Genomic DNA, 27371 nt, shown 5'->3' with positions numbered 1-27371 from the left:
AGTGCTGCTGGGTCTTGAAAAGATTAATGTCAGAGGCAGGGAACTTTTAAGTGAGAGTGCCACAAACAAGCCATGGGAGAGGGGATTTCCTAAGCAGTACCCTTGAGGCATCTGATTTAATTTTACTCAATTATGGCATAATTGTGAAACTGAACATAATACGTGGCATTTTGAGTCCACCCTTTCTCTTCTCCTCCTCCTTTTCTCCCTGCTCAGACCCTAGCATATTTCTCTCTATTTTTTTAATGTTGGGGGTACACATTATTAAAAGATGTTTCATCTCTATTCTTAATACATAAACTATTATATTCAGTTTTTACAACATAGGCCTGACATAGAACCATGGAATCTCATGTTGGAAAGGATCTTAGAAGTCATTCAGTTCAAGTCACTATTTAATTTCCAAATTCCCTTACAACATCCCAATGGAGAGCCACCCTGGCCCTGTTCAGACTGTGCCAGTGATGGGGAGCAACCTAATTTGGTTAACGATCCATCTGAACCCAGTGGCGGTAAGCTGGCTACTACAATGATGACTTGTGCAAAAGAAACTGCATAACAGACATCAAGGACATCTACAACCAGAAAAAGAGGTAGGAGAAACAGTCTAGGTGCTGCACTTCTATTCACAAAATATTTAAAGACCTAGAAGAAGGTTGCTGACTCATTGCAGGGATAGGTCCTCTAGAAAGGATTTATACAGCAGCATGGGTTAAGACCTATTCAGGATGACAAGGCACAAGTGGGCTGGGATTCGCACCAGAGAAAGGAATACCCACATAAGATAGAATCATGGGTCTAGTGATATAGCAACATGTACCCATAGAAAATAAGAGGTTCTAATAAACTTGTGTACTACCATCAATAATTAGGTGGCTCATTCATTCAACATGCATTTATTGAACATTTACTAGAGGGCAATGCACTGTCCTGGGTGCTGAAGGGAAATAAAAAAGAAATTTAAGTTGTGGCCAATGCCCTGTAAGGGCTCTATCAATCAATAAGGGCCTACTATGTGCCAGATGCTAAGTCTATAAAGACAAAAAGGGAATCGTCCTTGTTCCTCAAGGAGTTTCCATTCTGCTGGGGGAAATCACATGTACACATTTCAGTACCTATAAAATATTCAAAATAAATATAGAAAGTAATTTTCGGGAGGAGGCATCAGCAGCTGGGAGGATCAGGAAAGGCTTCCTGAAGAAGGTGGCAGCTGAGCTGGGCTCTGAGGGAAACTGAAAGGTAGGGACAAAGAGGCAGGGGGACAGTCTGCACAAAGGGCCTGAGATGAGAAATGAAGCAAGGCCAGTCTGGCCAGACCAAAGAAAGAGTGAAAGCTGGATGGATAAGCTGGAGCCAGGCTACAAAGGGCTGAGAATACCAAACACAGAAGTTAAAATTTGAACCTGGAGAGAACAGGAATATATTGAAGCTTATGTAGTTCACATTCTACTTGGGGACACCTACACAAAGTACCACACTATCTACTTAGTAGTTATACAATAGGTAAGAAAGGGCACAGAACAGCAAAATGTATAATAACATAGATGATTGCGAAAGCAGTTCCAGGAAGGAAGAATAGAATTTAGACAAAATTAGTTGGAGGAAGACCTCATGAAGGAGGGAGGATCTGATTTGGATTTGGAAGGATGGGAAGATGCTAAAGTTCAGAGGAGAGTAGGCAGGCTTTCTAGGCAGAAGCAAACAGCATGAGCAAAGGCGTGGCATCAGCAATCATAGAATGTCAGTGATGTAAGGTAATTACAGTTCAAGCCCTTCCCTTTATGAATGGGAAAAATGAAGCCTAGCAAGGCTAATCGGCATGGCGTAGTTATTGCTGAGGATATTTATAAGGGATTGTGGAAGGCACAGATGGACAGGAACACGAAAACATAGGAATATAGGATTTAGAGCTGCAAGGAGATTGAGAGATCATTCAGTCCAATGCTGTCACCTTTACAAATGTTTGTTATTTTCTTCTCTTTAAAGGAAGTTTTATTGATCTTTTGCTTTTCTACATCACCATATTTTCCCTCAGTACCTCTCCCCCAACTCCCTCTCAGAGAGCCTTCTCATATACCAATTTTTTTAAAGACAAAAAGAAAAAGGGGAAAAAAAATCAGCATAACTGACCAGTACATTAAAAAATCTGAAAATGTATACCTCTCACCTCTGCAAAGAGGTTGGGAGTAGGGGTGACTTCTCATCTTTCTTCTTTCAAATGATGCTTGTTCTTTATAATTTTGCAACATTAATTTTTGATTTTTTCCTCTTTTGTGGTTATCATTTCCATTTCCATTGTTTTAGTCTTTGCATATAGTGTTTTTTCCAGCTCCACTTATTTCACTTTGAATCAATTTATGTAGCTCTTTCCATGCTTCTCTGGATTCATAACAGTCATAATTTCTTATAGCACAGTAATATTACATTCCATCCATATACCAACATTTATTTAGCCATTCTACAATCAATAAATATCTACTTTGTTTCTAATTCTTTGCTATCACAAAAAGTGCTGCTACAAATATTTTGGTGTATATGGGGACTTTCTTCTTATCCATGGCCTCCCTAGGGTATAAGCTCAGTTGTGGAATCTCTGGAGCAAAGGGCATGGATATTTTAGTTATTTTATTTGCATAATTGCAAACTGCTTTCCAGAATGGCTGAACTGATTCACAGCTCCAACAACAATGCACTCATGTTATCTATTTTCCCACAATCCCTCCCATGACACTAACTATTCCCTTCTTGTGTTATCTTAGCCACTCTGCAGGTATAAGGTGCAATCGTTTTGGTTTGCAACTGTCTTATTATTAGTGAGCATTCTTTCAGACGTTTGTTATAGTCTGAGATTCTTCTTTTGAGAACTGCTCGTATCCTTTGACCACTATAGATACATATGTATATATCTGTTAACTGTTTATGTATCTTAGATACCAAACTCTTATTTGAGAAATTTGACACAAATAAGATTTCCCCCCAGTGGACCACTTCCTTTCTTCTTTTAGGTGCATTAATTTGGTTTGTGCAGAAACTTTTCAATTTTATGTAATCAAATTTATCTACTTTATCTGCTGTAATTCTCTCTCTTGTTTGGCTAGGAATATATCTCTTACCCTTAGTTGCAAGAGGCATATGATCTGCTTCTCTTCTAATTTTTTTAATAATATAATCTCTAATATTAAAGTCACCTATCTATTTAGTACATATTATGTATGGATACAAAGTGTTGGTCTAAGCCTAATTTCTGCCAGACTATTTTCCAGATTTCCCAGCAGGTTTTAGCCAACTAGAGAGTTCTTTCCTGAGTGATTTATATTTTCTAGCTTATCAAATACTGGCTTATTGAGTCCCATCGTTTCTGACTCTCCCTTGTTTAGTTGGCTCCATTGATCTACCTTTCAATTTTTTAATCAATACCAGATGGTTTTGATGAGAGCTCTTTCATAACAAAATCTTGAAGTCTAGAGTGCTCTCTCTTTCATCCCTACCTCTTTTCATTATTTCCCTTAATATTCTAATCTAGATCATTTATTTTCCAAATTTATTGCTATTTTATCAAGTTTCATGAAGTATCAGTTTGATAATTTGATTGATATAGTATTAAAAGTAAGTAAACCTTGGTAGTAAAAGTAAAAAGTGAGTAAACCTTGATAATATTAACATTTTTTGATTGAGGTCATAAAATTATAGATTTATACTAAGACAGGCTACCTGCTTCAATGCCCTCATTTCATAAATGAGGAAATTAAGGCTCAGGGAGCTTAAGTGACCTCAAGACCACATGGATAGAGTTATAAGGGTCAGAAGTCAGAGGTGGGACTTGAGTTTTGGCTCTTAAGTATCAAAGCTGGAATCTCTCTATTCTAAAGATCAGGTACCAGATTAAGAAGGGTTTTGAATGAGGAGTTTGGGCCTTATTCTAGGATACTCTGGGGGGCTATGGAGCAGAAAAATGACATGATGCCATCAGGACTTTAGGAAGATATATCCAACAGTAGTATGAAGGATAGCTAGGAGGAAGGAGAAGCTAAGTCAGAGGGACCAGTAATATCATGGGTTAAATCATCTCACTCAGAACTACAGCCATCTGAATGAAAGTCTAATACAATAGCTACCTTATATATAGCAGATCTAAAGTCCTAGTCTATGACAGCACAATTATAAATGGGTCTCACACTATCCATATGTGCTAGAATCATAAGCCACAGTGACAAGAATGTTATCTTAATTATACATTTTGAGGATTGCTATTAAAGAAATTTCCTTTAATTGGGTCACACTGAAATCAGTTTATTAGGAAATTGTGCCTGAAGACAGTGGCTTAACAACCAAGTCTTGGAAAGAAAAAATAATCATCAGAGCTCACCTTCCCACAGAGCTTTAGAATTTAGAAAACGTCATCCTCACAACTGTAAGGCAGGTTGTGCAGGTCAGACTATCTCTACTTTAACTATAATGGAACAGAGGTTCAGAGGCGTTTGGTGATTGACCCAAAGTGACCCTGCCCCTAAGGCCCCTAAGAGCCACAATCTCAACCCAAGGCCTTTTGCTCTGACTCCAGTGCTCTTTGAATTAGACTTACACCAACAAGCAAATGTTACTGGCTTCTTAGGAGAATGAGAGGCACTAACGCTGCAGGAAGCACCGATGAAGGTTGGACTCCACCAGATACAGGAAGTCCACCTTGTGTGTGCATGCACTGGGACGTGCCATTAAGGCTGAGTTTTTAATAGTTCATCTCAAGCTGTTTTTAACACATGCATGAGAAACCGATTTGGACTTTTGTAAGGTATCATTACTGTGACTCTGATCACATACAGCCGGCGTTAGGACCAGCACAGACTTTTAGGGAACTAAGATGAAAGCTCTCGCTTGACCAACAGTACACAAAAGCCAAAATTTTAAATAAAAATTAAGCAACTGGTCTAGTGACCTTAGCATCTCAAGAAAAAACACTTTCTGTATAATATGCCTTCAAGCCACATAAGCATATTTAAAAATGACAGGGTAAAAAATATGGAAAGGAAACCACTGGTAAACTTTTATAGAGAGAAAAAGATCACCTCTTAAAACCGGAAAGCATTTATAACACGGGAAATGGAAACTACAGGCCAAAGAAGATGGGAGAAAACGCGCTAAGGGATTTTGTTTTTTTCTGTTGTTGTTGATTTTCGGTTTGTTTTATTTTAAATCCAAACATTATTCTGGGTGACTTCTCCTGCTCTGCTTCAGAGGAAATGGATGTGGCAAAGTCAGAGGGGGAGGAAAGCCTGCCTCTGCCCCGTGAACACTCTTGATATGCCATTCCCAACAGTATGATGCTGGATACAAAGAGGTAAACAGCACTGGCCTTGGGACTGGGAACCACTGGTTCCAATTTTGGCTCTGTTTGACCAGCAGGAGGCAGCTAGGTGGTGTGGTAGAGCACTGGGCCTGCAGTCAGGAAGCTATGAGTTCAAATCCAGCTTCAGAGACTTACTAGCTATGTGACCTTATGCAAGTCACTTAACCTGTTTGCCTTATCCCACTAGAGAAGGAAATGGCAAACCACTCTGGGATCATTTTCCAAGGAAACCCCATGGACAGCATTGATGTGCTACAGTCCATGGAGTCACAAATAATCAGATACAACTGAAGAACTGAACAACAACAAACCCACAGTAACATCCAGAACCTAATGTGAGTCTGATTCCTGATCTACAAAACGGGATACTAATACTTATGTGGCAGCTGGGTGGTACAGTAAATAGATCACTGGGCCTGAAGTCAGAGAGATTCATCTTCCTGAGTTCAAATCTGGCCCCAGACACCTACTAGCTGTGTGACCCTGGGAAGATCACTTCACCCTGTTTGCCTCAGTTCCTCATCCATTAAATGAATTGGAGAAGGAAGTGGCAAACCAGTCCAGTATCTTTGCCAAGGAAACCTCAAATCGGGTCACGACTGAACAACAGCGACCCAATAACTCCTCATGCTGCTTATCTCATAGAGTTATAAGAAAGCACTTTTGTAAACCTTAAAGTATGACAGCAGAGTGTGAATATTTTTAGTGGAAAGGGACATTTTCTCCTAGCTAGCAGCTTCCATGGCTCCCGGTGAATGAAGATGCCCTAAGCAGCTTATGGAAGCCAACAGTGTGGGAAAGACTGCAGTGGCACCAGGGATGCCCAGAGAAGACGTAGGCCTCCCACAGGAAACCAGCTCTGGGCTGTGCTTTGTGCTGCTGTGGGGAGGCAGAAGCAGGAGCCAACATTTTCCCACTGCTATCAAACCTGTCGATGATTCCCTCCCTAAAGTTTACAGAAAACAAATCTTCACCTCCCACCCCAAACCTTCCAAGTTGGCAACCAGAAGTGACCTAAAAGTATTGGTCATAAGAAGAGACAGTGTGGTCCAGTGGAGATACTTGAAGAGAATGCTATATCCTGTTTGAGTTGGCTGTGGGAATGCCAAACCTTTTCTGTGTGAAACGTAGTTTGAGTTCATTGAAGTGATAACATCTTTATACCAACGACCTTCCTTTTCACAAAGCTAACCTATTTTCCACTCTTATTAAATGATTGTCATCAAGCCACTTGAACTTTCATTTCCTCATCTATGAAATGAGCAAAGAAATCCCTGCTTCATAGGATTGCTGTGATGGAAAACTCCTTGAAATAAAAGTGCCTAAGGATAATTATTGTCATAAAAAAAGTCCTTAGGACACAGCTTAGCTAATAGCTACTGATTATCTATGAATCCTAGTGCTGAGCCACCTAGGAGAAGGCAAAGAGGGGAAATCTTAGGAAACCAAGTGTCTGGCCTAAAGGGGAGAAGAACATAAGATCACAGAAATGATCTCCAAGTCCAGGATTAGAAAAAATGGAGAGGCAGGAACTTCTTCTGCAGAAAAAATTAAGGTGATGAATAAGTTGATGTCAACCTTCAAACACTTACTTTAAGAGGTATCTAAAGCCTGAAGTTCTCTGCACATGAGGCCAATTTCATCTGATTCTCTGGTTACTGAGTATGTTAATAGAACTCAGATGATCTGGCGTGACATTATCTTACAGTGCTTCCCTCTGCCAGGAGGGACAGGCTTACAGGGATGTGCAGAGAAGAAAAGAGGGCTACAGAGTCGCCAAGCAGGACATTTCTTTTCCTCTTTCCCTTCCCAATACTTTCTATGCAGAGTGGGTAGGGCAGAAAGACATACACACTGAGCGTCTCACTATATTTCATGACTTGCAGGTTTCATCTAAGGCATGCCATGGTTTTCCCCTCTCCATTTTCAAGCTTTTATTAATGTTGTTCTTCTGACCATGAATGACTTCCCTTTTAGGATTTATTGCTGGAAGCAATCATCTGATCAGAGAGCTGGATGGGTGTAGCAGATAGACTGCTAGACCTGTAATCTGGAAGAAACGAGTTCAAATTCAGCTCAGACACTCACTAGCTATGTGACCTTGGGTAAATCACTTAACCTCTCCATCGCTTTCCTCATCCATAGAATGGGGGTAACAGCACTTACATCATGGTATTGTTGTGAAGAGAAAATGAGATATTTATAAAGCACTATCTATACAAATGCTAGCTATCACCTAGTCTAACCTGTTCTTCATTTTACACATGAGAAAACTCTGCCCAAGGTCAAACAGGTAGTGACAGTGTATGGATCTGAATCCAGCTCCCTGGACTGCACAATGCCAGGTCTAACTCTCTTCCATGAAACTTTCCCCACAGTCCAGCCTAAAAAATTCCATCCTCTGACCCCACCCCCTGAACTAGATTATAAATCCCTTCGAGGAAGGGGGGGAGAGGGTGGTGGTGTCTGGTAGGTCTTCATATGTTTTTGTAGCCAATGTAACACAGTGAACACATATTGACTGTTTTTTGTTTCGTCTTTGTATCCACAGTCCTTAGAATAGTGCCTTACACATAGTAGGAACTTAATAAATACTTACTGGATTAGAAGGAAATGTGATTTTATCAATGTGATTATTCCCTTCACTGATGCTGATTCTTTCCCCTGTTCCCCAACTTCACTTGGTAATCTGCAAAAATTGCTCTAGCAAAAACAAATAAATAATTTGTCACCTAGTGGTAGCCAATCCCTCTACTGAGGAGCTTCCCCATTAGTTAGACCCACCCTCAGACAACAGCCTAGACAGTAGTCTATGGCTGGGTCTGTACTCAAAATTATTCCTTTGAGGTAGGGCCTCCTAAAACTTGCACTCTTACTGGCATAGAGAGCCCAGGGTCACTTACCAGGATCATTCTAAAACACATCAAGAAGATCACATTAGTGGAACTGGTCTATATATTAGGTGGTTTACAAATACTAATATTCTTTCACAAGAGAATGATAAGACCTGGCTTATTTCTTTTTTGCTGGCCCCATTTTGCCCTTCTTCCCAAACTAAGCCAGTCTATGTAGCTTGAGAAGTTAGCCCCTCGTGGTGTGGCCTTCACAAAGAAGTTATCTTGGAAACATCATATTTGTAATGCAGCCTGAAGAAAAGCCAGAGTGACAATAACTCTGTCATTAGATATAAATTGCTGTTTGTCAATTGTTTCCTACCATATAGTGCTGGGAAACAAAGACCTGCATCTAGACTGGACACGGAACTAGTTTGTAGAAAATACGCCATGCACTCTGCATTAAAGCAGATTACATGTATGAATCCTTGGATTTCCTGCTTGGCACCAAAGTCAATACAATAATAGCTTCATGTGGATATTTTTACTGTAAGATAAACAGACAAAGGCTCTGTTTTTAAATGTTTAGGATTTAAGTACAGTGCTCAGAAACACAATGGAGATTTCTATATACCTTCCTGTAAAATAATGCTACTATCAGGCAACAATCTAAGAACAATGACAATGAACATGAGCACATCATGCTTTAGAATTCAAAAGTAATTCCAAACTGTGATCTAGATTTTTAAAAAAATCATAATTTATCCAAAAGGCCATTTGGTACATCTTCTGAGGAAAGCAGAACTCATGTGCTGGGGAATAAAAAACAAAGCAGCTTTCTTTTCCTCAATCTATATTTTGCTACAATCTGAGGCTCAAGTTGCCACATCTCTGGTATTACTCTAAATCATGAGCTTTCCTTTCTCTCCACTCTCACACAGCCCAGATGTCCAGGCCAACTCTGGCCACTACCTTTTGGTCATGATGTTCGCGTGGCAGGAGCTCTAAGCATCAGTCAGATGTTTATAAATACATGGTCACTATTTCAGAAAGAATAGGGAGTCTCAGAAACGGACCAACTTTACCACTGATGCTGGTCATCCTGGAAGGAAAATAAGCCATTGACCTGACATGATGAATTGTAGGTCTTGGTGAGACTCGATGGAAGGGCATCTGAAGAGCAAATCAGGCATGGCACCAGGGATGGAACCGCAGAGGAGCAGTGGGGAGGCCCCTTCATAGACATCCTTCTTGTGTACTGGAGGTCTACTGATGTCATGGAGGAAATCAAGATTTGAATCCCACCTCTGGTGCTTCCTCCATAGGTGGCCATGAGCAAGTGACTTTACCTCCTGGCCTTCATTTTACTCATTTGTAAAATGAAAGATTTAGACAGAGATGGCTTCTGAGGCTCCTTCTGGCTCTAGCTCTGTGACCATCTGAATTAGGGTGTTCAGATATTTTCAAGTAAAGGAGTGTGACCACTAAATAAAGGGGCAGTATTACTTGGCCTGTCTTTGGCTCTCCCTGTCCCTGGTTTCTTCCTCTTTCAAAGATTTCTGTCTCTTGTTCTTCTTTTTCTCTTCAGTTGAAAGTTCATGATATGAATACATTGATGTTATGCGAAGGAAAAATGACTGGCCTCTGAGCCCCAGGGCCCCGCTCCAGCTGCAGCTGTGGAAACATAGCTCGCAGTGTCTCATGGTGTTTCAGTTTATTGCCCTTTCAAATATCCTTTAACACTGTGACCTGAGGATCTTATTCCTCAGACACACCACCCTCCTTTCACTTGTATTAAAACCTGTTCCACTCGTGATCACTTGGCCTCTTTAACTTCAGTGTCTAATTGACCACAAAGAAAAATGCCTACATATATATGAATGCATATATGTTAGTCATTTCTACCACAAACCTGTTTACCTTAAATTGTTTGTGCTAGCATAGAGACTTATACAGAGATGCTAAGGATATTAGAAATCATCTACTCTGCACTCTCTCGTTTTACAAATGTGGAAACTGAGGCCTAGAAACACTAAGTGATCTGCCTGAGGACACGCAAGTAAGGAGCGTCAGAAGTGGCACTGGCTCTCAGGTCCTTTTGGCCTGAAACTTTAGATATCAGCAGTTCAGCACAAAGGTCATCCTACATCATTATTATTCCATATACCCTACATCAGACCACAGTCATAAACTAGTCATTCAGTCCCCACCAGGCCCATGGTATTATAGGAATGATATCAGGGTTAATGCCTAAAGCAGGGGAAAGCAATTACAAAATTTATTTCTATTTCTATCAAACGGGATACTGATGTGTTAGTTTTAAGACTCTGTGCCTTGATTACTAGTTTAACAGTGCTTCAGCCTAAGGTCCCTGAGATGAACAAAATATGTCAAATGTAAATTTCTGTGGGAAATGAATTCCTATTGTCAACAGTATCTGTTTATTTCAACTAAGATTTCTTGCATTCAGTAGACTCATTAGATCTGGTAGAAAAATGAAAATATTGGTTGAAGGTTAAGAAGCTGGACTGTCACTAAACGGACAGTGACTTGGTGTTCTCACTGAAGAAGCTTCTGTAATAGATTTGTATAATTTGGCAAAGACCCTGCAATGGAAATGTACTGGGGAGCCTGGATTTGAAGCCTTGGTAAGCAGAGCTTTTAGAGATGTTCAGAAGAGGCTAAGCCCAAGAAGAAAGTGAGTGTTTCCCTCCTAGCTTTCTGGGCAAGGCCAGATCAGGTCAGATGTCCTCTTTGGGATATTTCTTGTGGTTGTGTCAGCAGCTGGGGGAAGCAGAAATTATACCCCTAAATACTCCCTGGGTTACCAATCTGGGAAATGCATCCAAGGGGCCCCAGTAGAAGGGATGAGATTTTTATTCCTTTCAGGAGAACATAAAATACCTGATTGCACTGTAGAAAACTGGCTTCACAGCCATGACTTCAGCAATGATGAATGGCACCCAGGTTCTGCCTCTGATTGCTTTGGCTGCCCTTCCTCCCCTGGAGAAGACTATTGTCTTTATTATTTAACACATATTTTAATGGTTTGTCAAACAGCTTTGACCTGCCTTCCTTAAGAACCATGTCTGACACATTTCACTTCTGGTTTCATACCAAGAACTCAAGACTCCCATTCTAGAAGACATCTTTGTTGAGAAGATGTTGATGTTCTGACTTGTCCTTAGCACCAAGTTGCTCTTTTCTTCAGGAGAGGGGACTGATAAATGCCTGGGCTTTGGGAACTGGCTCTGTGGTCCCTGGATTTCATATTGGCATATCGGGTTCCATATATTAATTATCACATAGTGGTCTGCTTTTCCAAGAACAGCTTTGTAAAACTAAAATACTTCACAGCCGCAAACTTTTTCTTCTTCTTGCAATTCACACAAATACTGTAATCTCTTGCAACATTTACTTTGCTGAAAGTGCACTTTGCTAAAAAGAAAAGACTAGTTCTTCACCAGTTCACTTTAAAAAGAACAGGGCTTTTTTTTTTTTTGGTGTCAGTGTTTGGTTTGTAATGTGCCAAAAGGTTATTTCGCACATGTGAACAGAAAGCTGGCACTGGCTCCGTATGAAATAAACTCCTGGCAAAGGCCACGCTGAAGCTTGCCATGGAGAAGATTAGATTCTCAAGAAAGTCCTTCTACACTTTCCAAAATCCACAGGCTTAAAAAGTATAAACATATACATATTCAAATTTGAAAAAGATGTATTTTTAGTATTCAATAGTGTTCTCTTTACAGTCATTTGGAGCACCATGAAAAACTTCAACGTTTCAGTGACATGTGCTCCTATCAAATCACTTGCACATTCTGGTTAATGATGAAAAATGGGAAATTACACATAACTTTATTTTTATTCAAGTGAGAACTTGCAGATCATGGTTGTCTTCCTTATTTGCTTAACAAATGGTATGATTCTGAATCTCCCCCACCAGTAATGCTAATTATTAGCTCATGTTTGGTGTGTGTGCCTTTTCTTCCAATATTTCGACCTGTGCTTTGCTTCACTTTTCAGGGACATCTTAGTTATCTACGACAGATTGTCTTGCCTCTCTCTCATAAATTTAAATATGCAAATCAAACCAAACTAAACCAAAAGGGAAATGGATGGTACCATCCAAAGCTGTGGTGAGTGGTTTGATGTTATTTAAGCAGGAAGTTCAAACTAGGCTCCCTTTAATTTCACAAGGCATCTCTACAGGGGTCCTTGAAGGACAGAGTAGACATGGTGGGCATGTTAACGCTGAAATCGGGGGCCAGAGTCTGGGGGCAGCACTTACCCCACGGAAGGGCTGGCAGCCTTCTAAAGTATGAAAATTGCTGCTGGGAGGCACGTCATTTTGGAGCACATTCTTACAAAGCTAGGATGTTTCTGGAAGAACAGCAGGGAGCTACTACAGAAAAAGAAACTAAAGGGCATTTTGCAAGTGGCCTGATTTCAGATTTGTATATTCGTGGGTTATTATTGATTTGGAAATTAACATTCCTACTATAACACCTTGTCCTGCTGCTTTGATTTATTGGCATGCGTATGCTTGCAAATGACTGAGGTGTTTTCTCTTTATTTCAACTTGGTTTTATAGCATTCTACGTTTTAATTAATGTACTATAGGAGAGACTTTATTGAAATGTAAAAATTGGAAGCTGGAAAAACACCCACATGCTTTTAGTATGATCTTAATAAATTCAATGTACTCAGTCAATGCTTCTAGGCACAAGACATGTAACACTCATTACTGAATTTATCTACTGATTTCAAAGTTTGAGGTACTGGGGCCTTCGCTCACACCCTTCTCTAGCTCCATTTCTGACCCACCTTATGGGACAAAGGAGGCCAAGCATCAGACCAGAGAAGAAAAGCTTCCATTCACAGAAAGGTGTGGTTCTTATTTGTCCATATGCTCAACCTTGTGGTCCCGCCTCCTTCCCTTCACCCCCAACCAAAGTAGAAATTCTGAAAGATCCCGGCAGGTCCAAACATGTTCCCTTTTAATTATACTACCTACCAAATTGCTGCAATAACTGATTGCCAGTTAAATAATTATAATCAAGTGCCCATTGTGTGTAACAATCATTTAATGGCTGTTATCCTAAAATGCTGTAATAAAGGGAGCTTTAATGAAGAAAACTGGAAGCCTGCCAAGGTTTTATGGCAGAATGTTTAAAGAGAAAGAGAACCATAATCTGTATTTAAGATTAAGACAGGCCTTTAATCCAGATGCTCAAAATTAAACAAGGGAGTGTAGTCATGTTTTGATCAAAAGTTATGGCAAGCATAAAAGAAAGTAAAGTAAATGTTCTTTAAAAAAAAACTACAGTAAATTATATTAAGTAAGTATTTGTACCCATTTGCTTTGGAAAAATGAAAAGAAGAAAAACATCTGATTTTCATTTTGGACAAAAATACGGGGCTAAAATAAAATATACTGGAATAGCATTTCATTTGAATTGTAAAATATCATTGAAAATAAAGCTAGTTACCATTCACATCCATTTTATTACCAAGAGTTATTTTCTTCCACTGGGCCTCCTTTTTTTTTTTTTTTCATTCTCAGTTTGGTAGGTCTGGCCTATCTTTGGGAAGTGCAATTAAAATCTCACACAAAGTCCTAATTGAAATGATTGCGATGATCTCAGCTCTAGTGAACAGTAGTTCTCATCAGGAAAAAAAAAACCACCACATAAAACTCAGATCAACTGGCAGCCACTGACGGTGTTTATGCAAGGAGAATTTGGCTAACAAATTAAGACTGGAATTCCTAGAACTTGTAGCAGTTTTCTATGAACTGATGCACACACTCGCCAAAGACAAACAGGAACCTCCAAGTTTTGCTGAAGTGAAGGTCAGAAAAAAATTAAGAGCACCAACCCTTTTCATGGGAAAGAAATACTATTCCCATGGGTCAGACCAGCAGTTGGGTTAACCCTCACTCCCTCTTGTCCCTAATGAATGGGGTCCACAGGTGGTGGCAAAGGCCTCTGGGAACCTTGCAGTGCGATGTAAATATTCACAGTATTGCAGCTTTGTTAGACCCTCTATTCACAACCCAAGGACCCTGGAGAAACTCTCAGAAAGGTCAGGAGTGATGGAACGAAAAGTTATCAGAGAAACCCAAATTACATGAAAGGTCTTCTTTCAGCCCAGGTTTGATTCTTATTTCGAAAAACAAAGTCAGAGGCAGGTTTATGGTCCTATATTATGGTTCAGGATGGACCCTCCACAGGTGTCCCCTATTCACATCCCTCCCTCTCTACCAATTCTCTCAGAGTACTCCAGAATCTCCAAAAGTATCTTAAAAAGCATATCCCAATTCAAACCCCACATCTACCATGCCACAGCCAAAGGCCAAAGGAGCTATCTCAAGCCCAATACAAGCTAATCCTGCTCCAAGAAAAGGTACAGGGAGGGAATCCTTTCTATTAGGTTGGGCTGTTAAGGTGGTAGGACTTACCCACAATGATTAAAGAAAAAACTATGTCTTTGGAAGCAGAAGAAGTGAAATATTTATATGTCAAAGAGGCTATGGGGGAGATGCCTTGTAAAAGGAATACATGCAGTGTTTTCTAGCTATAGTTTCTGATTTCAATAGAATAAAGCAGGACATAAAAGTTCTCAGACTTTAGTTTTAGACACATGTTCATTTGATCATTGCAAATGGAAATCTATTTTCAAAGGATGATGGACCTTTATATTTACATTGCAGGGTGACTACAAAACAAAATCAATCTTCCAGTTTTCCCATCAATTCTTGTCAAAAAGGGAATCCTTCTTCAAGTAGTTTGTGTTCTTGGGTTTATCAAATACTACACTCTTCAGTTCAATCTTGTGTTTCTTGCTTCTCTAGTCTGATTCATTAATTAACTTTTCTATTTTGTAGTTTTGATTATTATTGCTTTATAATATAGTTTGAAGTCTAGAAGTGCTCCTACACATTCACTTTTACATTAAAAAATTACTTTCCTTGATGTTCTAGCTCTTTTGTTCCTCCAAATGAATTTTGCTATTATTTTGACTAGCTTCATAAGGTATCCCTTTGGTAGTTTGATTAGTATAGCACAAAAACTGTAAATCCTTTTAGGTAGTATCTTCATCTTTATTATATTGGTGTAGCTCAAAAATGAATGCTCAATCATTATTTAAGACTTCCTTTATTTCCATAGTGTTTTGTAATTGTATTTGTATAAATCTTGAGTGTCTTTGTAGATTGAATCCCAAATATTTTACGCATTGGAGTGTTATTTTGAATGAGATTTGGTTTTCTGTCCTTCTGTTTGGAAATGTCGAAAATTTTTGTGGATTAGTTTGGTATCTTCCTACTATAATGACTCTCCCTTTTTTCCCCTTCTCTCCTCACATTACTCAAGATCTTTCTTTCTCTGTTATTTCCTTCTTCATTCCCATCTCACAAGAAGTGGCGCTTCTCCTTGCTGAAAAGGCCAACTCCTCTACATTCACCCTTGATACCAGTGCACCTCATTCTCTCCAGCAGATTCCTCACCCTGGTCATTCCCACTCTGGTGCTTATCTTCAATCTTTCCCTTTCTATTGGCTGCTTCCCTGCTCCCTACAAACATGCATCTGTTTGTCTCTCCCATTCAACGTAAATACTCACTTGAGACATCCATATCTCTTCCTGCATAGAGGATAAACTCTTTGAGAAGGCTGCCTACCACAGGTGTTTCCATCTTTTCTTCTCTCATTCTCTTTTTAACTCTTACAGTCTGGCTTCTAACCTCATCATTCAACTAAAATTGTTCTTTCCACAGTTACTAATGATCTCTTAATATAAAGACTTTTTCTCAGTCCTCATCCTTTCTGATGTCTCTGCAGTCTTCAAAATTGCTAATCACCCTCTTCTCCTAGATCCTTTCTCCTCTCTAGGTTTTCATGACACCGTCTCTCTTGGTTCCCTTCCTAACTGGCTCAAAACTCCTTCTCAGCCTCCTTTGAAAGATCTTGCTGCAGCTGACCATTAACCATGGGTATCTCAGAGACTCTATCCTGGGCCATCTTCTCTTTTCCCTCTATACGGTCTGACTTGGAAAGCTCATCAGCTTCCACAGATTCAACTGTCATCTCTATGCAGATGACTCCCAATTATCTATCAATCTGTCTGTCTCCAGCTCTAGTTTCTCTTGTGAGCTCTAGTCCCACACCCAGTCACTGCCTTTTAGACATCTTGAACTGGATATCCTGTAAGCATCTTAAACTCAACATACCCAAGGCAGAATTCATTCCCCACCCAACCCCTTCCCTCTATCAAATTTGCTAATTAATGTTGAAGGCATCACCACCCTCCCAGTCAAACAAGTTCACTAGGTCACCTATGGACTTAATTCTTGCAGAGTATGTGGAGGGCAATAAAGTGGAAAGCCCCCAGGTTGTGAAGACAGAGGACTTTATTTTGTATGGTAGAGGTAATAAGGAGATAACAGGAATCTTCCCTAGTGGAATGTTATGATATGTTATCCATATTTCCAATCTATTGCCAAGTTTTATTTCTTCCTTCACAAATTTCTAATATATCCCCCATTTTGTCCACTCACAGTCACTACCTTTGTACAGGCTCTAATGGCCTCATGCTTGGACTACTGCAATAGCTTTCTTACTGGTTTCCCTGTCTCAAGTCTCTCCCCATACCAATCCATTCTCCTCCACTCACCTGCCCAAGCATTAAAGCATAGGTCTGACTATGGCACTCCCCCACTCAAGAATCTCCACTAGGGAAGATTCCTATTACCTCTCCCTGTTATCTCCTTATTACCTCTACCACACAAAATAAAGTCCTCTGTCTTCACAACCTGGGGGCTTTCCACTTTATTGCCCTCCACATACTCTGCAATCCAGCCACACTGACATGGCACTTCATCTCCTGACTCTGTGCCTTCTCATTGGCTGTGCCCCACCCCCCCCCTTCCCGACCCAGCATGGTCTCCCTCCATTCCACCCCTGGCTTCCCTGACTTCTCTCAAGACTCAGCTCAGATGGCGTCTGCTGCAGGAAGCCTTTCCCAGGCCTCTTACTTCCTGTTAGTTCATTCCCTCTGAGATTGTTTTCCACTGATTCTCTATGTAGCTAGTCATTTACCAGTTATCTTCCCCTTACAATGTGAGCTCCTGTGAAGCAGGGACTGTGGATTTGTTTGTCCTTTCTTGTATCCCCAGTACTTAGCAGAGTGCTCAGCATGTAGCTGATGCTTAATTAATTCTTAATGACTATTAATTATTTAATTAGTTTCTTTACCACGTCTCTGGATTTCTATATTGACCATCATATGAATAACCTATGAATAGGGATGATTTAATTTCCTCTTTACTGATGTTTATGCTTTTAAATTCTTTCTTGGCAAATATTAGGATTATACCAGTATCTTACATCATATACACCACAATAAGTTCTAAATAGACCCAAATATAACATATCCCATTATGAGAAAATTAGAGGAAAATGGAAGAAATACCTCTCACAACTACAATTAGGAAGAAAATTCTTAACCAAACAACAGATATAGGAGATCACAAAAGATAAAGCAAATGATTAATTACACGACATTTGAAAGCTTTTGTATGAACAAAGTGAATGTAGCTAGGACAAAAAAGGGAAATCTTGGAGGGAAAAATTGCTGCATGGAAATTATCACAAATATATAAAACAAGAGCCATTTCCCAATCATAAATGGACAGAGATAGTTTTCAAAAGAATTTCAAACTATTAACAACCACATGGGAGAACAAAATAAATGACTAACAATAAGAGACTTTTAAATTAAAACAACCCTGAGGTTTCATGTCATGCTCAACAATTTAGCAAATACTGTCAAGACACAAAGTAAGTGTTGGAGGAACTATGGGAAGACAGGTACTGTAAATAGAGCTGTGAATTGATCCAACCATTCTGGAAAACAATTTGGAATGATGTGGGCGAAATGTGACTAAAACATCTATACTTTCTCATTCAGTGATACCACTGTTAGACATATACCTAAAGGTCCTTAAGGGCAAAAAGAAATGTCCCACAATAACCAAAATACTGACAGCAGCACTTCTTGTGGCAACAATGAATGTTTCTAGTAGAAACAAAGAGAGCATGTACTCACCAACTATGTAATTGCTGAAAAAAGATTAGAGGAGATTAATGGAGGACTAGATGGTGGATTAGATAAATACCCACTGACTACTTGGATGACAAAGACTGGTGGCAATGTCATTTTCCTGCACAAAATGACAAGTATGAGGGATGTAGAGAAACACTGGAAAATTTGCATAAACTGATGAGGGTCAGTAAGCAGAACAGAAAAGGAGTATACATACTAACTACAAAGATGCAAACAAAGAGAGAAACAACATGAACCAGACTGCTATTTAATCTAAAAAACCGTTAGCCCCAGAGAAGATTTAAGAAAATGCACTTCTTTCCTTTACTTGGAGATGTTGGGGACTATGGGTATAGAATGCTTTATGTGCTATCAGATGATATTGTTTTGGTTAGTTTTGCTTACCTACCTCCCCCGCTTCTTTGTTACATGGTAGGCTCACTGAGAAAGGAAGTAGGAAATACATACTTGGAAATAACTTCAATGTAAAAACAAAAGGGTTCAATAAAACTTTAAAAAAGGAAAAAAAATCAAATCAACTACTCTTAAGTTGCTACATGGACATAGATTGCTAGCTTGGGCATTTTACAGGGTAAGTTTGACAGATCCCTTCCATCTCTTTCTAGTAGTATTGAATATACCCTCTATGCCTTTGTGGAAGTCACTCCCTATGCCTGGAATGTCTTTCCTCTAACACTGACTGTTGGAATCTTACTTATCCTTCAAAGTCTAGCTCAAACATCACCTCTATGAGATCTTGCCTGCTGCCTCCTGCCATGGGAAATTATTTTTCCTTCCTCAGATCTTAAAAAATACTATGTACCTATGAATTATTTTCTACTGAAATTATTTGTGTATATGTCTTATATTTCCTATCAGTTTGTAAATTCAAGGTGAACAACGACCATATCTTTTTTATTTCTTTATGCCTCCAGGACACTACACTTAGGAGATGTAGGAGATAAATAGCAATGGAATTGAATTACCATCCAGAACAGATATCCTTAAGAATATACCGAGGGCCAAAAAGGCAGACAGAAAACAGAACAACAAAGTAACAATTGGTACATAACAAAGTTAATATGGTAAATAAATTATTAATTTTGTTACATTCACAAACAGTTTTGGCTCAAAGGAGTAGAGTTAGATGGGTGATTAGAATTAATGCAGAATAAGATGGTGGAATAAATGCCCATTGACTACTTGGATGGAGAGGATTGGTGGACATAGTGGGAGACTGGAAGGTAGATTAATCATAATAAAAGCTCAAATGTATAGAACACTTTAAAGTTCTCTCATTTGATCTTCATAACAACTCACTGAGGCAAATGCTACTACTATTCCCATTTTACAGGTGAGGAAACCAAGGCTAAGAGAGATGAAGTTAATTGCCAAGGGTCATACAGCTAACTGATGTTTAAGGTCTTCCTAACTCCAAATCCAGCCTCTAACTTTAGGTTAGATGGTATCTAAGTTCTTTCTGCTCTACATCTATTTTCCTATGGAAATGGATAAATTGGTGGAATTTGTGGGCCCCAAGGCCACCCTTCTCATTAAGGTCTCTCCCCTTTAGAGTCATTCTCTTAGGCTATAGTATTGTTTTCATAAAGCCAATGCTGAAATACAAGTATATTCTCTGAGAGAGGAAGGTGACTTGACGTCCATCTTCCCCCATTAGCCAATTCCCACTCATTAGTTAATTATATCATTTAACTGTCATTTGGAAAACAGAAGGCAGGTACTTATGGAATAAGGAAGAAGAAGTAAGTGGGACACCTCTATGGCTGAAAAAGATAGGGCTAAAACAAGGGGAACTGCTAGAGAAGGAGCAGCCTGGGCAACCAGGGGTAGTAGAGGTCACTGGATAGCAGCAGGTAGCACTGGGTAGCAAGCCATCCCCATTGACAAAGTTTTGACTGTGGGCAAGACATTCCTCTAATCATCAAAACTATCATCAATACTTATCAAGAGGTGCCAGCTGGAAGTAATAACACCAAACTTAAACTACTTCCATTTCTCCCGGTGAAAAGGAGATCCCTTTACTCAATTGCTCAAACCCTGCCATTCTAAAAAGATACCTCAACCAATCAGGAAGAACATTAAGTACTACAGGATACCCACTTGCCCTTGGTACCCATGTTTCCCAAATTCACATCCATCTATGCTACATTCTATTCCCATGAAATCAGACTCTTGGGGAACACTGAGAGAAACACCTTGTTGATTTCAGCCTTAAGTAATCAGTGGGCACTTGCTTCATGGTAGCTGTTGATAATGGTATTGAATAGTGAGTAGACTGTCTTAGTTCTCAATGTTGAGGGAGTTATGGGACCAATGCTCATAGTTTCCCATAAATTATTAGCTGATTTAAAAAATGGCAGCCTTCTGAGGGGAAATTGAATAGAGTGTTCATGAAGACTAAAAAGCTTTCAAATTCTCTTCAAGATCCAGTTCAGGGGCTACTTCCTTCAACAGGACTTTCCCAGTTTCCTTCATTTTTGGCGCCCTCTTCCCAAAGTCCTTTACATTTATCTTGTATTTTCTTACTTTTAAGCACTTGTATCCTACCTCCCAGTGGAATGTAAGCCTCTTGAAGCCAGGAATTATCTTGGCTCTCTATTTATAACCCTTGTGCCTTGCACAATCGCCTCTTACTCTCTTCTAAACCCTCTGCCGTCTAGTTGCCAACCTGATCAGTCAGCTGAAAGGGCTCTCTCCTAATGAAAACTCTTCATCTCACTCTGCAGCCCTGACCACCCTCTCCCCCTGGATAGTCTCTCACAGCCCTGCTCTCTCTCTTAGCTCTCCTCCTACCTGTATGATTGCTCCCTAGTCTCTGTTGCTGGATCACCATCCATATAACCCTCACTAACTAGACTACAACCTAAGGCTCTTCCCTGGGACCTCTTCTTGGTTCTACCTATATTCTTTCACTTGACAATCACATTAGCTCCCATCAGTTTGATTGTCATCTCTATGAAGATGACTCTCAAACTTATGTGTCATGTCTGACTCTCTGTGATCCCCATTTGGGGTTTTCTTGGCAAAGATATGGAGTGGTTTGCTATTTCCTTCTCCAGCTCATTTTACAGATGAGTAAACTGAGGCAGACAGAAGTAAAGTGGCTTGCCCAAGTTCACACAGTTAGTAAGTATCTGAGGCCAGATTTGAACTCAGGTCTTCCTGACTCCAGGCCCAGCACTCTATCTACTGTGCCACCAAGCTGCCCATACATATGTACAAGGTTCATTGAGTGCCTATTATGTGCCAGGCATTGTGTTCAGTGCTGAGATTACAAGTACAAAGGATGAAATAATTCCTACTAAAAATGAGCTCATATTCCATGGGGGGGGGGGAAGGACGACAGCAAGTATACATTAAAAAATGCACCCACCACAAATATATAGTTAATAAATACATTTATATCTATTAGGTATTTACTCATTAAATACAAGGTAGTTTGAGAGGGAGCTGGAGAAAGGTAAGGGTCAGAAGATACGTCACTGCAGAAGATGGTGCCTGAGCTGAATGTAATAGAAAAAGTGGAACCCATAAGACAAAGGTAAGGAAGAGTGAATTCCAGGCATGAGGGACTGCTGGTACAAAGACACAGACTCCTAGAAGAGTATTGTGAATGAGGAAGCGAGAAGCCAGCTGGGCTGGATGAGCTGAGAGGGAGGGAAAGAGGAAGGGTGTATGTGTTCGGGGGGGAGGGGCATCAGTAGGGAAGGAAAGGTTTGGAATAGTTTAGGCCTGAATAGTGGTGAGGGTCCAGCTGATGTCTAACAGTCTGTAGGGTTGTGGGACTCCCTCCAGCTTTTTCAGTGGCTCATGAATAGGAACAAAGAGGGATGAGGTTCAGACAGAGAAGAGAAGCAACAGGACGAGGGGACATGGGAATCAAAAGCAGAGGAGAGAGTAGTGTTGGGATGGCTAACCACTGGCTTTAGGTTGGAAAGAGTAGAATGAAATCAAAGTAAGGATAAGGACAATGGCCCAAAAGAGTACATGTGTAGGAAGGAAGAAGCAAAGGGAGAAGTGGAACAATAGGAGCCTGGAATGCTTTCCCTCCTTATATCTGCCTCTTGGAATCCCTAGTTTCCTTCAGGCACTGCCCTCCTGGAGATCAAGGAAGTATCTGACTTCTGTCTGTGTACTCCCAGCACTTAGCAGAGTATCAGTCAGTATTTTAAGAAGTACTCACTGAATGATTGATTCCCAATCTAAGGCTCTTCAAGGGTGGAATTTCAGAGTGGAAGACCAGGGAGAAAGATATTTCCAGGGCAGGTGGCTCTGCTAGAAGATACACGTAGGCAGCTACTTATCCTACCTACATATAAAGCTGGCCTGGCAACCATTGAATTATTGGGATATAAGTGGTATCTACTTACTCCTTTTGCCCTCATAAATACACTAGTAGGTTGCATAGTCCTTCAGAAGGAGGTGATAATGCACAGAACCAGGAGAACAATTTATGCAGTAATAGCAGTATTGTAAAATCAAACAGCTTTGAAATACTTAAGAGCTCTGATCAACGCAATGACCAAGAAAGACTCCAGAGGACTCACAATGAAACACACTACCCACTCCAGACAGAGAAGTGAGGGACTCAAGATGCAAAACAAAACAGTTTGTTATTGTTGTTGTTGTCATTGTTTTGGACAAAACCAAAGTGGGAATTGGTTTTGTTCGACTATGTATATTTGTTACAAGGGCCTTATTTTCCCTTCTTTTTTAGTTGGGGAGGGGAAAGGGAGAAAAGGTGGGTTTTAGTTCTTTGAAAAAATAAAATAAAAATTAAAGATTAATATGTGATGTTTCATTAAAAATGCTTTGCTAAAAATCTAGGGAAACTCTATTTACAGCATATCCACGATCTATTAGCTTAGTGGGACATGGACGGTGAGATGGACTAGGTTCATGAATTCTCTTTCAAAAAAGGAAATACGGTTAATATGACCTGACCTGTTCCCAACAAAGCCATAATGGTACTTTATAATCACAAATTCCTTTTCTAGATCTTCAGTAACCATCTCTTTAATGATCTGTGCTACTGGGCTAGAGCGTACAGATTCTGCCCACTTAAAAAAAAAAGTCAGAGCTCCAACCCTCATCCACACCCTACCTCATCTCACTGCTATCCTCCACCAACCTTCAAATATCACTGCCAGTGGTTCAGTAATTACCTCTGCTGGTCTTTGTTTATTTGATTGAATGATATATCCTACATCATGGTCACAGAAATAAGAGACAGTTATTATCTAATACAAACTGATTCTTCTACAAAGAAGGAGACAGGTTCACAAAGGTAAAGTGATTTCTCCTGGATCACAGAGGGAGCTTGTGGCAGAGCTAGGGCACTTAACTTTTGGTTCACTTTCCACTCAACTATGTATACGTCTTATTCACCACCCTTATGAGACTATAATTTTTAAGATATTTTTTTAGGCATCCCCAACTGTACCAAGCACAAAACTGCTAAATCCACGATACTTGTTAAGTGACTGGCAAGGTAGGTCAAGAGCATGACGAGAGCTAACACAATGCCAACAGAGACACCACTTCTGATGGAGGCCATGTGTAGCCAGCCCGACACTCTGTTGACAGTATTTCATGCTTGTATGAAATACACAGACATACTCACACCCAAACGGGGCTTTAGGTTTGCCAGTAATTTCCAGCGCTTCTCACTGTGTAGATCTCTTTATATGCCTGAGCTCTAAAAATAAACACAGCTGTCAAAAGAAAGCAGAAGCAATTCATCGGATAGTTAAAATGTGAAGATTAACACAGGCTTGCTGGCTCAAGACCTCCAAGAAATTAGTCCAGGATGAAACAAAATAGGACTAGGATGGGGCATGAATTTGAATATATTTAAATATGCAAAGCATAGCCCTTGTCCTTCCTCATGCTCCTGCTATTCACAATGATTAGATGTGTCACAGCAACAACTCTGTGGATATAGAACTATCTAAGTAACATTCTGTGGCTTGAAGAAACCCTCGGTGCACAGGTCAGTAGGGTTGTGTTGTCGATGGAGTGCCATAAATCTGCTCCCAAGCCATTGCTTGCTGACGGCATGTCATGGTTTAACTGCACCCAATCATGAGAAAACATTAGAAAGAGGCAGACAGCACGAATCTAACAAGATTGGGCAAATATACACTCCTTCAACATTTCTATTTTCTACCCACACAATGCTTTATGCCAGAACTACAAATCTGCAGAGTTTGCAAAGATCTAAAAACAAATGAATTAGGTCTCCTTGCAAAGAAAATATTCTGAATGTGAGCATGAGGTACAAACTCAAGAGTTCTTCTTTAGGAGCACATTCATTTCTTCAGGGTACTGTTTAATCTGTAACATCTTTATCATAAGGTACATCTTAGTGGTAGGAAAGCACCAACTATATAGAACTCTATGTACCCCAAATATTGAACTGTGAGCATGCAAATGTTGGATGATGTCAGGTGTCATGGACTCTGATTGGCACCTTGAACTTTGGGAGGACTACAGAAACACAATTTATTGGTCTCTAAATAGTTACAGCAACACTTTTTGTGGCAGGCAAAGAATTAGGGGGAAAGTTGGTGCCCATCAATTGGGGAAGTGGCTAAAAATTGTTGTATGTAAATGTAATGGAATATTACCACATTGTAAGAAATAAGAAATGTGAGGAATTCTGAGAAGCATGGGAAGAGTTGAACTGATGCAGAGTGAAGCAAGCAGAACCAGGGCAACAAAATGTACTTATAACAAATAACTTACAATGAATTAAAAAGAACAAAAAAACCCCTTAACAATGCAATTATAATGGCCAAGCTTGACCTCAGAAAAGAGAACATGCGTCTCCTATCTACTTTGCAGAGATGAGAGACAACAGATCTAGAAAACTGCATATACTCTTAGAATCAATGGATGTGCTCATTAGTTTTGTTGAGCTGCTTTTTTTTTCCCTTGCTTTTATTCTTTGTTAAAAGGATAGATCCCTGGATAGAGGAGAGATATATTTGGAAACGAAGGAGATATAAAATCATAATTTTTTAGTTAAATGCTTTTAAGGCAAAAAAAAAGGAAAGTGACTTGTTTTAATCCCAACAAAGTAGTACCAACACTGTACACTGTACAATCTAATTTCTGTAGCTATTTACTACTGCCTTCATTTACATAGCTGTCGCTAACATAGTCATTATACTTTTGGAGCTGCCCGATAGGCTGTTCTGATCCATAGAACCCCTATACCAGGAGGCTGGTCTAGGTCCAAAAGCATGTCCCAAGCTGAACCCCTGGTTCAACCTTAAGACCTCTGATGCTGTCCTCTATTTCAAGTGATTGTCAGTGCTTCATAACTACTTATTGGATTTAACTGCTGGAAAGTGCCTTTGGAAGCTCACTTTCTGGTCACTGGTCACTAATCTTTCCTCAGAGTACAACTGGGTTCAAATAACAGTTGCTGTTTAAAAAGAAATTAGGCTTTCTAAATGATCTGGAAGTTATGCCTTCCAAAGGATCCTTGCTCAGTGGGATGTAGTTCTCTAGTCAGTGTTTTCTGTTAACGCAGAGGCTTTTTGGATTTCAAATACAAATTTGTACTAAATCCAAATGGTTAAAAATAATTTGCTAAGAATCTTCCTAGGCAAAGTGAAATCTAAGAGCTTTTTGAGTCTTGTCCAGCCATACCTCAAAGATAAATGGGACTTGAAAGTCAAGTTCTTTGCGAGCTGAAATCCTGAGTCATACTACTGACCTCGAATCTCCTCTTGTCAAGGGCCAAATCTTGCCATTAAAAGCTTACTAAGCAACAGTTCCCTTTTTGGTAAATAAAAATGTAATAATAAGAACAGAGGTACTTGCAGACTTAAACATCCTCGAGCAATCAAATATCGTCAATTTCTCATTCAGTTGCTACGCCATAAATTCAGCAGTGGTTCTCAAAGGTTTTAAAAAAAGCCAAAAACCTTGTGTAGTAAAACAGCAAATATTATAGAACTGCAGATTTAGAGAATCGAAGGGGCCCTAGAGACCACTGAGTCCAACATCTTCATTTTACAAATGAGGTAACTGAGACAGACGGAGGTTAAGTGACTTGCATAGGGTCACACAGCTGGTATCTGAGAAGTGAAATCTGAACCTCCAAGTCTGGTGCCCTGCCCTATCTACTATACCATGCTGCCGTTCAATACAATATATGAAAAGAGAAGAATTTCAATAGAGAAACATGAAAAGTCTGGAACCAAAAGTGAGAAAAACATTCCTTTGCTCACTTTTTAGAAAAATACTACAATGTAAAGAATTGATGTGGGTCTCAGATGCTAAAATGGGAATCCAACAAGCCACCATTCTGATTCCTCAAGAAGCTGAATTTGTCTTTTTTCTCAGGAAACAGGCAGTCATTTAAGGAACCCAGAAAAGTGAATGGAAGTGAGTAGCTATGATGGTTTTCTGCCAAACAAATGCTTTGGGCTTTCTCAATGCAACTCGAACACCATACACAATTCATCCTCAGCAGCTAAGCATCCTGGAGTTTGGTGAGGAGTTTTCTCAGCTTCCCCACAGAGTTTCCAAAGTTAAGTGAGAAAAGCATTTTTCTGTTTTACCCAGAACAACAACAACAACAGAAAGATCATAAATCCTTCAAGACCCTGGCAAGATTTTTAATCCACAGTCATCATGCTTCCTTGTCGAACTAGTCTTGTGATGTCTGGAGTAGTGTCTTGCTATAGTAACAATAGTCTGAGTGTGCCGGGTTCTTCCTTACATGCCCAGAATATTAATTAGTGTTTCACATCAAGGGTGAAGTCTGAGCACTTCAGGTTCCCCATCCAAACCAGATATACTGACTAGGACTCAGCCTCGCCAGACATAAACAGAACTGAATTCCACAGCCCTTGTGTAGCATGTGATCATATATGATGTGCCTGCCTCAAGAATACTCGCCGAACAAGCAAAATTACAAAACACACACACTCACAAAACCAAACTACACAAAAAGTTCCTAAGTCACTGGTGAAGTGACTATCTATACCGAGATAGGAAGGCTCTGACTCTAGAATACATGGTTCATGGCAGGTGAGCAGAATTACAAAGAGAC

The 27371-nt window shown here is 39.8% G+C and overlaps 1 protein-coding gene across 9 annotated transcripts in view; it reads right to left on the bottom strand.

Annotated features, from left to right (window-relative positions):
* The window catches only part of ATG7 (autophagy related 7), a 250217-nt gene that overhangs the window by 80075 nt on the left and 142771 nt on the right, over positions 1–27371 (bottom strand). The gene's annotated exons all lie outside the window — the stretch shown is intronic.

The sequence above is a fragment of the Phascolarctos cinereus genome, unplaced genomic scaffold, assembly GCF_003287225.1.
Source record: "Phascolarctos cinereus isolate Bilbo 61053 unplaced genomic scaffold, phaCin_HiC Scaffold_4;HRSCAF=312, whole genome shotgun sequence".
Lineage (NCBI taxonomy): Eukaryota > Metazoa > Chordata > Mammalia > Diprotodontia > Phascolarctidae > Phascolarctos > Phascolarctos cinereus.
The sequence above is the reverse complement of the archived record's forward strand: the minus strand, read 5'-3'. Positions and strand labels throughout refer to the sequence as shown.